This window comes from Schistocerca americana, chromosome 7 (genome assembly GCF_021461395.2).
Source record: "Schistocerca americana isolate TAMUIC-IGC-003095 chromosome 7, iqSchAmer2.1, whole genome shotgun sequence".
Taxonomy (NCBI): domain Eukaryota; kingdom Metazoa; phylum Arthropoda; class Insecta; order Orthoptera; family Acrididae; genus Schistocerca; species Schistocerca americana.
This window is the reverse complement of record NC_060125.1, coordinates 228,131,651-228,144,694: the sequence shown is the minus strand read 5'-3', so window position 1 is coordinate 228,144,694 and position 13,044 is coordinate 228,131,651.

The following is a 13,044-nucleotide window of genomic DNA, read 5'->3' as shown; positions in this document are numbered from 1 at the left end:
GCAACGATGTTCCGACACTTCAGCGGGTCACGCAAAATTTTGCTATTCGTTTGCACTACATCACCGCCAATGATGACAGGCATATCGAACATCTCACAACCTAAATCCGAATATGTGCAGTGACGTTTACGTTTTGAATAAAGTGTGTGCAAGCCGTAGTTTAGAACTACTTTACGTTTTTTTTTTTCATAAAGCTCAACAATTGCCACCCTGTGTCTTTCCTCCACAATCCTGGTGGAACCGTTCCCCTTGTTCTTCGCTGTCATCGCCCAGCTTGTCAGGAAATTTATCTAAAATGACCATGCAAAAAGTGCAATTTGACACTCATGTTAGCTTCTAGGTTCTGGAAATTCTGGAGCATTTTCTATACTATTTAGGAATATTGCTCAGCTCGGTGATTCCCCAAAAAATTTCTGGCAACTAATACAAAGCTTGTCCGTCCTTCCAATTCAACTTGAGTCATGTGGTTTGTGAAACCATCGTTGTTTACAACAGTATGGATTTTTGGGCCATCAAAAATTCCTGCTTTTAACTTTTCTATACTGAGACCAGAAATGATTGACAAATATATTTGAAGCAATCGCCATTCCTATCTAAAGCCTTAAAAAACTGTTTTATAAGCCCAGTGGCGGAAGAATGATTTTTTCCTTACTGATCAACGATTCATCAACGATGTTATCTTTTCCTATAGTCAGGTTCATTCTCGGTGAACAGTCTTTCCTTCTATTTTTCCTGTCATAGTTGCCAAATTCTATTTATATCAGAATTAGCGGCTTCGTTTTGGAATATTTCCCAGCTGAGCAAGCGGGTTTCAGGCCACAGAGAAGTTCCTGCGGCCAGGTACTGGCCTAATATCTTCCATAGAGGCTGGTTCCCAAGAAAACGTAAAGACATCTGTCGCTTTCGTAGGCCTAACCGCGGCATATGACACAGTCTGGAGAGAAGGGATGATGTACAAGTTACTAAAAACAATCCCATGACGAAAAACTGTAACTCTCATCAACATCATGATAAACATTATATATTTCCGTGTTTACGTGGGAGAAAACCCGAGCAAGAAAAGGAAATTAAGTAAGTGTCTACCACAGGGCTCCGTCTTAGCCCCTTATTATTCAACCTATATATCTCTGATCTTCCCAATACCAAGACAACAAAATTCTGCTACGTGGACGATATCGCTCTTGCTTATAGAACCAAGGATCTCGAACAAGCGGGGGCAATTCTCACAGAAGATCTAGCCTATTTTAGAAAGTGACGACTTAAACCCAGTACAAGTAAAATTGAAGTATGTACATTCCATCTAACAAAGAAACAAGCTAACGCGGAGCTCAGAGTGAAACTTAACGGGAACAATCTTTGCCATAAGAAGCACCCTAAGTACCTTTGTGTCACCCTTGATCGCACCGTTTCATACAGGAAACATTTTGAAAATAACACTGCCAAGATAAAAACTCGTAACAATATTATTCAAAAATTGTGTGGAATGACATGGGGAGCTTCAGCAGATATCTTGCGCACGTCATCGACTGCGCTGGTCTTCTCAGCGGCCTAGTATTGTGCCACAGTATGGCTAAACAGCTGCCACACCAACTTGACCGACGCCAGTTGAACCACAGTATGCGGTTAACAACTGGGGCAATCCAACCAACACCGATTTATTGGCTTCCTCTGCTGTGCAACATCAATCCACCTGCAATCCGTAATCCGCAGAAGCGAGGCCTTGCTTAGGGTATACCGCAAGCTACAGGAGAACCTGGAATTACCCATACAAGAAGACATACCGAGTCTACGACGAAATAGACTCCGTTCAAGAAAGCCACCATTACGGCAAGCGGAACAGCTAGATGCCAGCCATACCCGGCCGAGAGACCTGTGGGACCAGAGCCGTCAACTTATTGAAAACCTGAAGAGCGTGAGTGATTCCCAAAGTATAACTGTGATACTCCTGGCACAGAATTCGACAGGAAACCGTGGTTCAAATTGAACAGAGCTCGCACTGGGCATGGATGATGCACAGACTCTCTTTACAAATGGGGAGCTACAGAGTCTCCGGTTTGTGACTGTAGGGCTCCAAACCAGACAATGAAGCACTTTATAGATGAATGCCCCTTGCGTTCGTTTCGGGGGAGTTGGACCGACCACATGAAATCTGATCATACACCTCTTAGTTCAGGGGAGCTGTAGCGACCTCATGAAAGCTGATCATACAGCTCTTATATGGATTAGGAACTTAAATATTGACATTTAGTTAGGTTTATATGTAGTTTTGTATCTTCATATTCTTGTTATATACTATTAGTAATATTACATACCTGTATTTTTTAATCTGTGTGTGAACCATACGAACACATAAAAAACAAAGACAAAGGCACTAGGTCAAAATGGCTCTGAGCACTATGGGACTCAACTTCTGAGGTCATTAGTCCCCTAGAACTTAGAACTACTTAAGCCTAACTAACCTAAGGACATCACACACATCCATGCCCGAGGCAGGATTCGAACCTGCGACCGTAGCGGTGTCGCGGCTCCATACTGTAGCGCCTAGAACCGCATGGCCACTCCGGCCGGCAAAGGCACTAGGTCATATTCAGTCACGGGCCATATTGAGTACAGTTACCCCACTTCGAAAAAGACACTTTAATGAGTGTGTATTAGTAAAAATCGTGTATTTTTTATAGAACGGTTTATCATGAGAACCAGAGTGTATCCAAACGAAATGATTTATAGGCTAAGTATTTCATCATCATATGTATCTAAATAGCCTCTGTAAACTTATGACGCAGAAAAAGAATTCCCCCCTGTGTTATACATATCATACACTATGTGATCAAAAGTATCCGGACATCCCCAAAAAGACACGTTTTTCATATTAGGTGCATTGTGCTGCCACCTACTGTCAGGTACTCAATATAATCGATCTCAGTAGTCATTAGACATCGTGAGAGAGCAGCATGGAGCGCTCCGCGAAACTCACGGACTTCGAACGTGGTCAGGTGATTGGGTGTCACTTGCGTCATAGTCTGTACGCGAGATTTCCAACTCATAAACATCCCTAGGTCCACTGTTTCCGATATGATAGTGAAGTGGAAAAGAGAAGGGTCACGTACAGCATAAAAGGGTGCAGGCCGACCTCGTCTGTTGACCGACAGAGACCACCGATAGTTGAAGAGAGTGGTAATGTGTAATAGGCAGACTTCCAGCCAGACCATCACACAGGAATTCCTAAGTGCATCAGGACCCACTGCAAGTACTATGCCAGTTAGTTGGAAGGTGAGAAAACTTGAATTTCATGGTCTAGCGGCTGCTCATAAACCAATCATCACGTCGGTAAATGCCAAACGACGCCTCTCTTGGTGTAAGGAGCGTAAACATTGGACGACGGAACAGTGGAAAAACGTCGTGTGGTGTGACGAATCACGGTACACAATGTGGCGATGCGATGGTAGGGTGTGGGTATGGCGAATAGCCGGTGAACGTCATCTGCCAGCGTGTGTAGTGGCAACAGTAAAATTCAGAGGCGGCGGTGTTATGGTGTGGTCGTGTTTTTCATGGAGGGGGCTTGTTTTGCGTGGCAATATCATTGATGTTTAAAGCACCTTTTTGCTTCCCACTATTGAAGAGAAATTCGGGGATGGCGATTGCATCTTTCAACACGATAGAGCACCTGTTCATAACGCACGGCCTGTGGCCGAGTGACTACATGACAATAACATCCTTTTAATGGACTGGCCTGCACAGAATCCTGACCTGAATCATACAGAACATCTTTGGGATGTTTTGGAACGCCGACTTCGTGCCAGGCCTCACCGACCGACATCGATACCTCTCCTCAGTGCAGCACTCCGTGAAGAATAGGCTGCCATTCCCCAAGAAACCTTCCAGCACCTGATTGAACGTATGCCTGCGAGGGTGGAAGCTGTCATCAAGGCTAAGGGTGAGCCAACACCGTATCGAACTCCAGCCTTACCGATGGAGGGCGCCACGATCTTGTAAGTCATTTTCAGCCAGCTGTCCGGATACTTTTGATCACCTAATGCACATCATTTAAGTTAACAATTAGTAATAAGACTGATGCATATGTGGCCTGAGATGCCACTCCACATTGTCAGTATTGGCTCCCGAGCAAAAACGTTTGGCGCCCGCTGCTCTGGAGCAACAGTGTGGGCCGCTAGTTGCAGTTTTGTCGCCTCGGTGTTCGCCGCTTGTGGTCTGCTATTGTTCCCCCAGGCGTGGAATGTCCCGGCCCTCTGAGGCGGAGCTTTCTAGCAGAAGTAGGGCGCAGCACTGTTAGCGGACAGACCACAACCGCGAACGCCGTTCTTGCTGTGTGGTGGGCGCCGGCTCGCGTGGGACAATGCCCCCGGCAGAGCTCGGCACGCCGGAAATCTCCCCCAAGGTAGCCTAGGCGAGCAGCCGCTGTCTATTTTAACTAGATCACGGATAACGCAATTACTGGCGCGTGAGACAATAAAGGCCGCGAGTTTTGCAAAGACTGCAGTTACCTTCGGAAGTATTTGTGCTGCATTTACGGAGAGGTCTGCCTTTGGTTGCCATCTCGGTAGAATTTTTTCGTATTGACTAAACAGAAGGATTCCAGTCCTTCAGTCAACTATCTGTGTCACCGATGATGGGTTACAAATGACACAAACAATAATGTCAGAGTGCACTCAAAGTAAAAAAAAAAAAATGGCTCTGAGCACTATGGGACTTCACTTCTGAGGTCATCAGTCCCCTAGAACTTAGAACTACTTAAACCTTTCTAACCTAAGGACGTCACACACATCCATGCCCGAGACAGGATTCGAACCTGTGACCGTAGTGGTCGCGGGGTTCCAGACTGTAGCGCCTAGAACCGCTCGGCCACTCCGGCCGGCTGTGAGAACTCAAATCGTAGTTTTATTACCGAAATACAGGGCGGTCCATTGATCGTGACCGGGCCAAATATCTCACGAAATAAGCGTCGCACGAAAAAACTACAAAGGACTAAACTTGTCTACCTTGAAGGGGGAAACCAGATGGCGCTATGGTTGGCCCGCTAGATGGCGCTGCCATAGGTCAAACGCATATCAACTGCGTTTTTTAAAATAGGAAACCCCATTTTTTAATGACGTATTCGTGTAGTACGTAAAGAAATATGAATGTTTTAGTTGGACTACTTTTTTCGCTTTGTGATAGATGGCGCTGTAATAGTCACAAACATATGGTTCACAATTTTAGACGAATAGTTGGGAACAGGCAGGTTTTTTAAATTAAAATACAGAGCGTAGGTAAGTTTGAACATTTTATTTCCGTTGTTCCAATGTGATACATGTACTTTTGCGAACTTATCATTTCTGAGAACGCATGTTGTTACTGCTTGATTACCTGTAAATACCACATTAATGCAATAAATGCTCAAAATGATGTCCGTCAACCTCAATGCATTTGGCGATACGTGTAACGACACTCCTCTCAACAGCGACTAGTTCGCCTTCCGTAGTGCTCGCACATGCATTCACAATGCACTGACGCATGTTGCCTGGCGCTGTCGGTGGATCACGATAGCAAATGTCCTTCAACTTTCACCACAGAAAGAAATCCGGGAACGTCAGATCCGGTGAACGTGCGGGCCATGGTATGGTGCTTCGACGACCAATCCACCTGTCATGAAATATGCTTTCAATACCGCTTCAACGGCACGCGAGCTATGTGCCGGACATCCATCATATCGGAAGTACATCGCCATTCTGTCATCTTGTAGTAACATCAGTAGAACAATAAGTAGGAAATCAGCATACATTGCACCATTTAGATTGCCATCGATAAAATTGGGGCCAGTTATCCTTCCTCCCATGATGCCGCACCATACATTAACGCGCCAAAGTCGCTGATGTTCCACATGTCGCAGCCATCGTGGATTTTCCGTGGCCGAATAGTGCATACTATGCCGGTTTACGTCACCGCTGTTGGTGAATGACGCTTCGTGGCTAAATAGAACGCGTGCAAACTCTTGTGCCCAGTGGCAGAACTGCTCACGACGTTCAGAGTCGTCGCCATGCAATTCCTGGTGCATAGAAATATGGTTCGGGTGCAATCGATGTTGATGTAGCATTCTCAACACCGACGTTTTTCAGATTCCCGATTCTCGCGCAATTTGTCTGCTACTGATGTGCGGATTAGCCGCGAGAGCAGCTAAAACACCTACTTGGGCATCATCATTTGTTGCAGGTCGTGGTTAACGTTTCACATGTGGCTGAACACTTCCTGTTCCCTTAAACAACGCAACTTTCCGGCGAACGGTCCGGACACTTGGATGATGTCGTCCAGGATACCGAGCCGCACACGCCCGTTGGGCATTTTTATCATAATAGCCATGCATCAACACGACATCGACCTTTTCCGCAATTGGTAAACGGTCCATTTTAACACGGGTAATGATGTATCACGAAGCAAATACCGTTCGCACTGGCGGAATGTTACGTGATACCAGATACTTACACGTTTGTGACTATTACAGCGCCATGTATCACAAAGCGAAACTGTGGTCCAACTAAAACATTCATATTTCTTTACGTACTACACGAATATGTAATAAAAAAATGGGGGTTCCTATTTTTAAAAAACGCACTTGATATCCGTTTAGCATATGGCAGCGCCGGCCGGGGTGGCCGAGCGGTTCTAGGCGCTACAGTCTGGAGCCGCGAGACCGCTACGGTCGTAGGTTCGAATCCTGCCTCGGGCATGGATGTGTGTGATGTCCTTAGGTTAGTTAGGTTTAAGTAGTTCTAAGTTCTAGGGGACTGATGACCTCAGAAGTTACGTCCCATAGTGCTCAGAGCCATTTGAACCATTTGTGAACCTATGGCAGCGCCATCTAGCAGGCCAACCATAGCGCCATCTGGTTTCCCCCTTCAAGCTAGACGAGTTTCGTTCTTTGTAGTTTTTTCGTTTGATGCTTATTCCGTGGGATATTTGGCCCGGTCACTATCAATGGACCACCCTGTATAATACACTGACGGAAAAAATCGGAACACCAGAAAGCAATTAATGTAGAGTAATTAAATTTCGGAAATACATTTGCGCAGCTAACTTATGTAAGAGATTTATATTCCAAGATCACAGTTGAATGTAAGCGCGAGATAAACCATTGCAAATGTGAAATGCTGGTACTTTAATAACCGGTGTAACAGCCGCAATGTTGAATTCAAGCACGCAAACGTGCATGCATTGTGTTGCACAGGTGTTGGATGCCAGTTTGCGGGATGGAATTGCATGGCTTTTGCACTTGGTCAGTCAATACAGCGACGGTTAATGCTGGTTGTGGATGTCCGATGATGTCCCATATGTGCTCGAATGGAGACAGATCTGGTGATCGATCAGGCCAAGGAAACATGTCGACACTGTGTAGAGCATGTCGGGTTACAACAGCGGTATGTGGGCGAGCGTTATCCTGTTGGAAAACATCCTATGGAACGCTGTTCATGAATGGAAGCACAGCAGGTCGATCACCAGATTGACGTACAAATTTGCAGTCAGAGTATGTGGGACAACCACGAGGGTGCTCCTGCTGACGAACGAAATCGCACCATTACTAAAGGTGTAGGTCAAGTGCGTCTAGCACGCAGACTGTTGGCTGCAGGACCTCAGTTGGTCTCCTTCTAACCAACACACGGCCATCACTGGCACCGAGGCAGGACCAGCTTCATCCGAAAACACAAAATACCACCACCCTGTCCTGCAATGAGCTCTCGCTTGACACCACTCAAGTCGCAAACGGCTGTGGTTTGAGGTCAGTGGAATACGCGCTACATGACGTCCGGCTCGGAGCTCTCCTTGAAGTAACCGATTTGTAACAGAGAAGGGAAAGCAGAAAGGTGGAAGGAGTATATAGAGGGTCTTTACCATGGCGATGTACTTGAGGACTGTTGTGGCTTGGCAAGACAGCCAAGCCACTAGGAGGTGAAGCCGAAAGGCACGCGTTTAAGCTCACGCAGGCTGGCGTGAGGTCTGGAACTGGACAAGGTTTTGAGTCTAGCAAATAAAGTACGTAGCTGTTGGAATACTTAACTTTAATCCATAATTGGTGAACATCGGTCTGACGGTACATGCATCACAAGATAAATAGCAAATGATAATGGCGCCTTGCTAGGTCGTAGCAAATGACGTAGCTGAAGGCTATGCTAACTATCGTCTCGGCAAATGAGAGCGTAATTTGTTAGTGAACCATCGCTAGCAAAGTCGGCTGCACAACTGGGGCGAGTGCTAGGAAGTCTCTCTAGACCTGCCGTGTCGCGGCGCTCGGTCTGCAATCACTGACAGTGGCGACACGCGGGTCCGACATATACCAACGGACCGCGGCCGATTTAAAGGCTACCACCTAGCAAGTGTGGTGTCTGGCGGTGACACCACAAAGACTATCATGGAAATGGAAGAGGATGTAGATGAAGATGAAATGGGAGATACGATACTGCGTGAAGAGTTTGACAGAGCACTGAAAGACCTGAGTCGAAACAAGGCCCCGGGAGTAGATAACATTCCAGTAGAACTACTGACAGCCTTGGGAGAGCCAGTCCTGACAGAACTCTACCATCTGGTGAGCAAAATGTATGAGACAGGCGAAATACCCTCAGACTTCAAGAAGAATATAATAATTCCAATCCGAAAGAAAGCAGGAGTTGTCAGATGTGAAAATTACCGAACTATCAGTTTAATAAGTCACAGCTGCAAAATACTAACGCGAATTCTTTAAAGACGAATGGAAAAACTGATAGAAGCCGACCTCGGGGAAGATCAGTTCGGGTTCCGTAGAAATGTTGGAACACGTGAGGCAATACTGACCCTACGACTTATCTTAGAAGCTAGATTAAGGAAAGGCAAACCAACGTTTCTAGCATTTGTAGACTTAGAGAAAGCTTTTGACAATGTTGACTGGAATACTCTCTTTCAAATTCTGAAGGTGGCAGGGGTAAAATACAGGGAGCGAAAGGCTATTTACAATTTGTATAGAAAGCAGATGGCAGTTATAAGAGTCGAGAGGCATGAAAGGGGAGCAGTGGTTGGGAAGGGAGTGAGACAGCGTTGTAGCCTGTCCCCGATGTTATTCAATATGCATTTTGAGCATGCACTAAAGGAAACAAAAGAAAAATTCGGAGTAGGTATTAAAATCCATGGAGAAGAAATAAAAACTTTAAGGTTCGCCGATGACATTGAAATTCTGTCAGATATAGCAAAGGACTTGGAAGAGCAGTTGAACGGAATGGACTGTGTCTTGAAAGGAGGATATAAGATGAACATCAACAAAAGCAAAACGAGGATAATGGAATGTAGTCGAGTTAACTTGGGTGATGCTGAGGCTGGTTCAAATGGTTCAAATGGCTCTGAGCTCAATGGGACTTAACATCGATGGTCATCAGTCCCCTAGAACTTAGAACCACTTAAACCTAACTAACCTAAGGACAGCACACAACATCCAGTCATCACGAGGCAGAGTGGTGCTGAGGGAATTAGATTAGGGAATGAGACACTCAAAGTTGTAAAGGAGTTTTGCTATTTGGGGAGCAAAATAACTGATGATGGTCGAAGTAGAGAGGATATAAAATGTAGACTAGCAATGGCAAGGAAAGCGTTTCTGCAGAAGAGAAATTTGTTAACATCGAGTATAGATTTAAGTGTCAGGAAGTCGTTTCTGAGAGTATATGTATGGAGTGTAGCCATGTATGGAAGTGAAATATGGACGATTAATAGTTCGGATGAGAAGAGATTAGAAGCTTTCGAAATGTGGTGCTACAGAAGAATGCTGAAGATTAGATTGGTAAATCATGTAACTAATGAGAAGGTATTGAATAGAATTGGGGAGAAGACGTGTTTGTGGTACAACTTGACTAGAAGAAGGGATCGGTTGGTAGGACATGTTCTGAGGCATCAAGGGATCACCAATTTAGTATTGGAGGGCAGTGTGGAGGGTAAAAATCGTAGAGGGAGACCAAGAGATGAATACACCAAGCAGATTCAGAAGGATGTAGGTTGCAGTAGGTACTGGGAGATGAAGTAGCTTGCACAGGATAGAGTAACATGGAGAGCTGCATCAAACCAGTCTCAGGACTGAAGACCACAACAACAACAACATCAACAACCTTCAGCTGCTCCCGGGCGTTGATATATATCAACGGAGGCAGGTGAAAATGTGTGCCCCTACCGGGACTCGAACCCGGGATCTCCTACTCACATGGCAGACACTCTATCCACCTGAGCCTCCGAGGGCACAGAGGGTAGTGCGACTGCAGGGACCTACTGTGAAACCCACATTCTCACCTTACATGTCCACACACTACATTCGTAGTGTCCTTACCCAACACACTCATTGCTCTTGGAAGACATTCTTACCCAAGCCACGTAAGAGTTCGGGTAATATGCGTACATCCGCACAGAGCTGCAGTCTGGAACCGCAAGACCGCTACGGTCGCAGGTTCGAATCCTGCCTCGGGAATGGATGTTTGTGATGTCCTTAGGTTAGTTAGGTTTAACTAGTTCTAAGTTCTAGGGGACTAATGACCTCAGCAGTTGAGTCCCATAGTGCTCAGAGCCATTTGAACCAGCCATCCGCACAGAAGAAGGTCATAGTCGGCATTGCCAGAACTATATACTTAAATGGATATGTCCGAAAGAACAGACACCATATCCATATAAGTCTATAACTTTCGTTCAGGTGGCATAACTTCTTCCTGGTGTTGCGACTTCTTTTTTCGTCAATTTATATACAGTCGTGACACTCAGTCCTGTGAACTTGTTACCTTCTGACAATTGTACACACACTAGCACTTGCAGCGGTAAGAAATCCAGTCGTCACTTAACGTCATACGTGCCAGAAGATTGGCTAATCACATTGAAACGAGAGGATGTAAACACAGTATTTCGTCCATAAGAACACCTGTTTCTGTTTCTGACTGTTGTCCCGATAAGTTAATTTTCATATCTTCTTCAACGACAGTAACTATTAGTTTCGTGCACATCAGTGACAAACCTAAATACACTCATGCTCATAAATTAAGGATAATTGCAGGACAATGCTCACGCACGTACAGTGCAAGCTGATACTGATTTGTTTGACTGACGGGGCTGCTAAGTGCTATACCACCTCCTGCACTCCCCTGACTTAAGCCCTCGTGAGTTCAACTCAATTTCTAAACTGAAGTACACACTTCAGTGCATTCGCTTCAGAACTGCTACAAATTCGTCGGGCAATAGACCGCGCCGCTCGAACTGTCAAAACAACTGGCACTGCTAACAAGGGAACCACCCCATCGCACCCCCCTCAGATTTAGTTATAAGTCGGCACAGTGGATAGGCCTTGAAAAACTGAACACAGATCAATTGAGAAAACAGGAAGAAGTTGTGTGAAACTATGAAAAAATAAGCAAAATATACAAACTGAGTAGTCCATGCGCAAGACAGGCAACATCAAGGGTAATGTGAGCTCAGGAGCGTGGTTAGCGTGAGCAGCTACGGAACGAAAGGTCCTTGGTTCAAGTCTTACCTCGGGTGAAAGGTTTACTTTTTTTATTTTCGCAAAGTTATCATCTGTCCGTTCGTTCATTGACGTCCCTGTTCACTGTAACAAGTTTAGTGTCTGTGTTTTGCGACCGCACCGCACCGCAAAATTGCGATTAGTAGACGAAAGGACGTGCCTCTCCAATGGGAACCGAAAACATTTGATCGCAAGGTCATAGGTCAACCGATTCCTCCACAGTAAAACACGTCTGATATATTCTATACGACACTAGTGACGGCATGTGCGTCACATGACAGGAATATGTTGCCGACCCACCTAACTTGTACACTTGGCGAATGGGTAAAAAGATTCTTCTACCTTGCCCGATTTAGGATTTCTTGTGGATGTAATAATCACTCCCAAAAAAGTGATGAAAACAGAAGAGTTTGTCACATAAACTGAAAATAAAAAATTAAAGTTTTCACTCGAGGGAAGACTTGAACCAAGGACCTCTCGGTCCGCAGCTGCTCACGCTAACCACAGGACCACGGCGCTCCTTATCTCAAGCTGTCCTAGTTGTTGCCTATCTTGTGCATGGACTACGCAGTTTGTATAATTTGCGCATTTTTTTACAGTTCCACACAACTTCTTCCTGTTCTCTCGATTGATATATGTTCAGTTTTTCAAGGTCTATGTACTGTGCCAACTTATAACTAAATCTGAGAGGGGTGCGATGGGGAGGTTCCCTTGTAAGAGTATCCTAGACTTCCACGTCGCTGACAACGGGTTATACAGAGTGCTGGTGACTACTTTGAAGATCAGTAAAATTTTGAAACACGTATCTGCTTTGTACGAGCAGTAAATAAATAGTTGCCACTATTAAAGTTCCAACCCTCATAATTTACCTGTCACGGACGTATAGATCAAGAAAAAGCAGCAACTACGGAAGCTTCGTTTGCATTTCACTCATATATAGTTATAGTTAATGGGGTAATTCCAGGTGTTCAACCGAAGTGTTTTCATATTACACAATATTTCCATACACACTAGGATTCTATCATTAAATAAGCATTATAAATTACAATACACGAAAACAACTTGAACCAGGACAGCGGTTATAACCTTTGTGGTGCGTGGAGGTGAGCTCTCGATGCTGAGGAGAAACAGAGAATCGCAGTGAGTTCTTTACGTTCCTACGGCTTCGCTGGCGTCACAGTCTGGGACTTAACATCTGTGGTCATCAGTCCCCTAGAACTTAGAACTACTTAAACCTAACTAACCTAAGGACATCACACACATCCATACCCGAGGCAGGATTCGAACCTGCGACCGTAGTAGTCGCGCGGTTCCGGACTGAGCGCCTGAACCGCTAGACCACCGCGGCCGGCAATGGGGCGGACAAGCGTAGTGTAAGCAGTCTCTTTGGTAGACCTGTTGCACCTTCCAAGTGTTCTGCAAATGAATCGCAGTCTTTGGTTTGCTCTACCCACATTATTATCTGTGTGATCGTTCCAATTTAGGTTATTTGTAATTGTAATCCCTAAGAATTTAGTTGAATTTACGGCCTTCAGATTTGA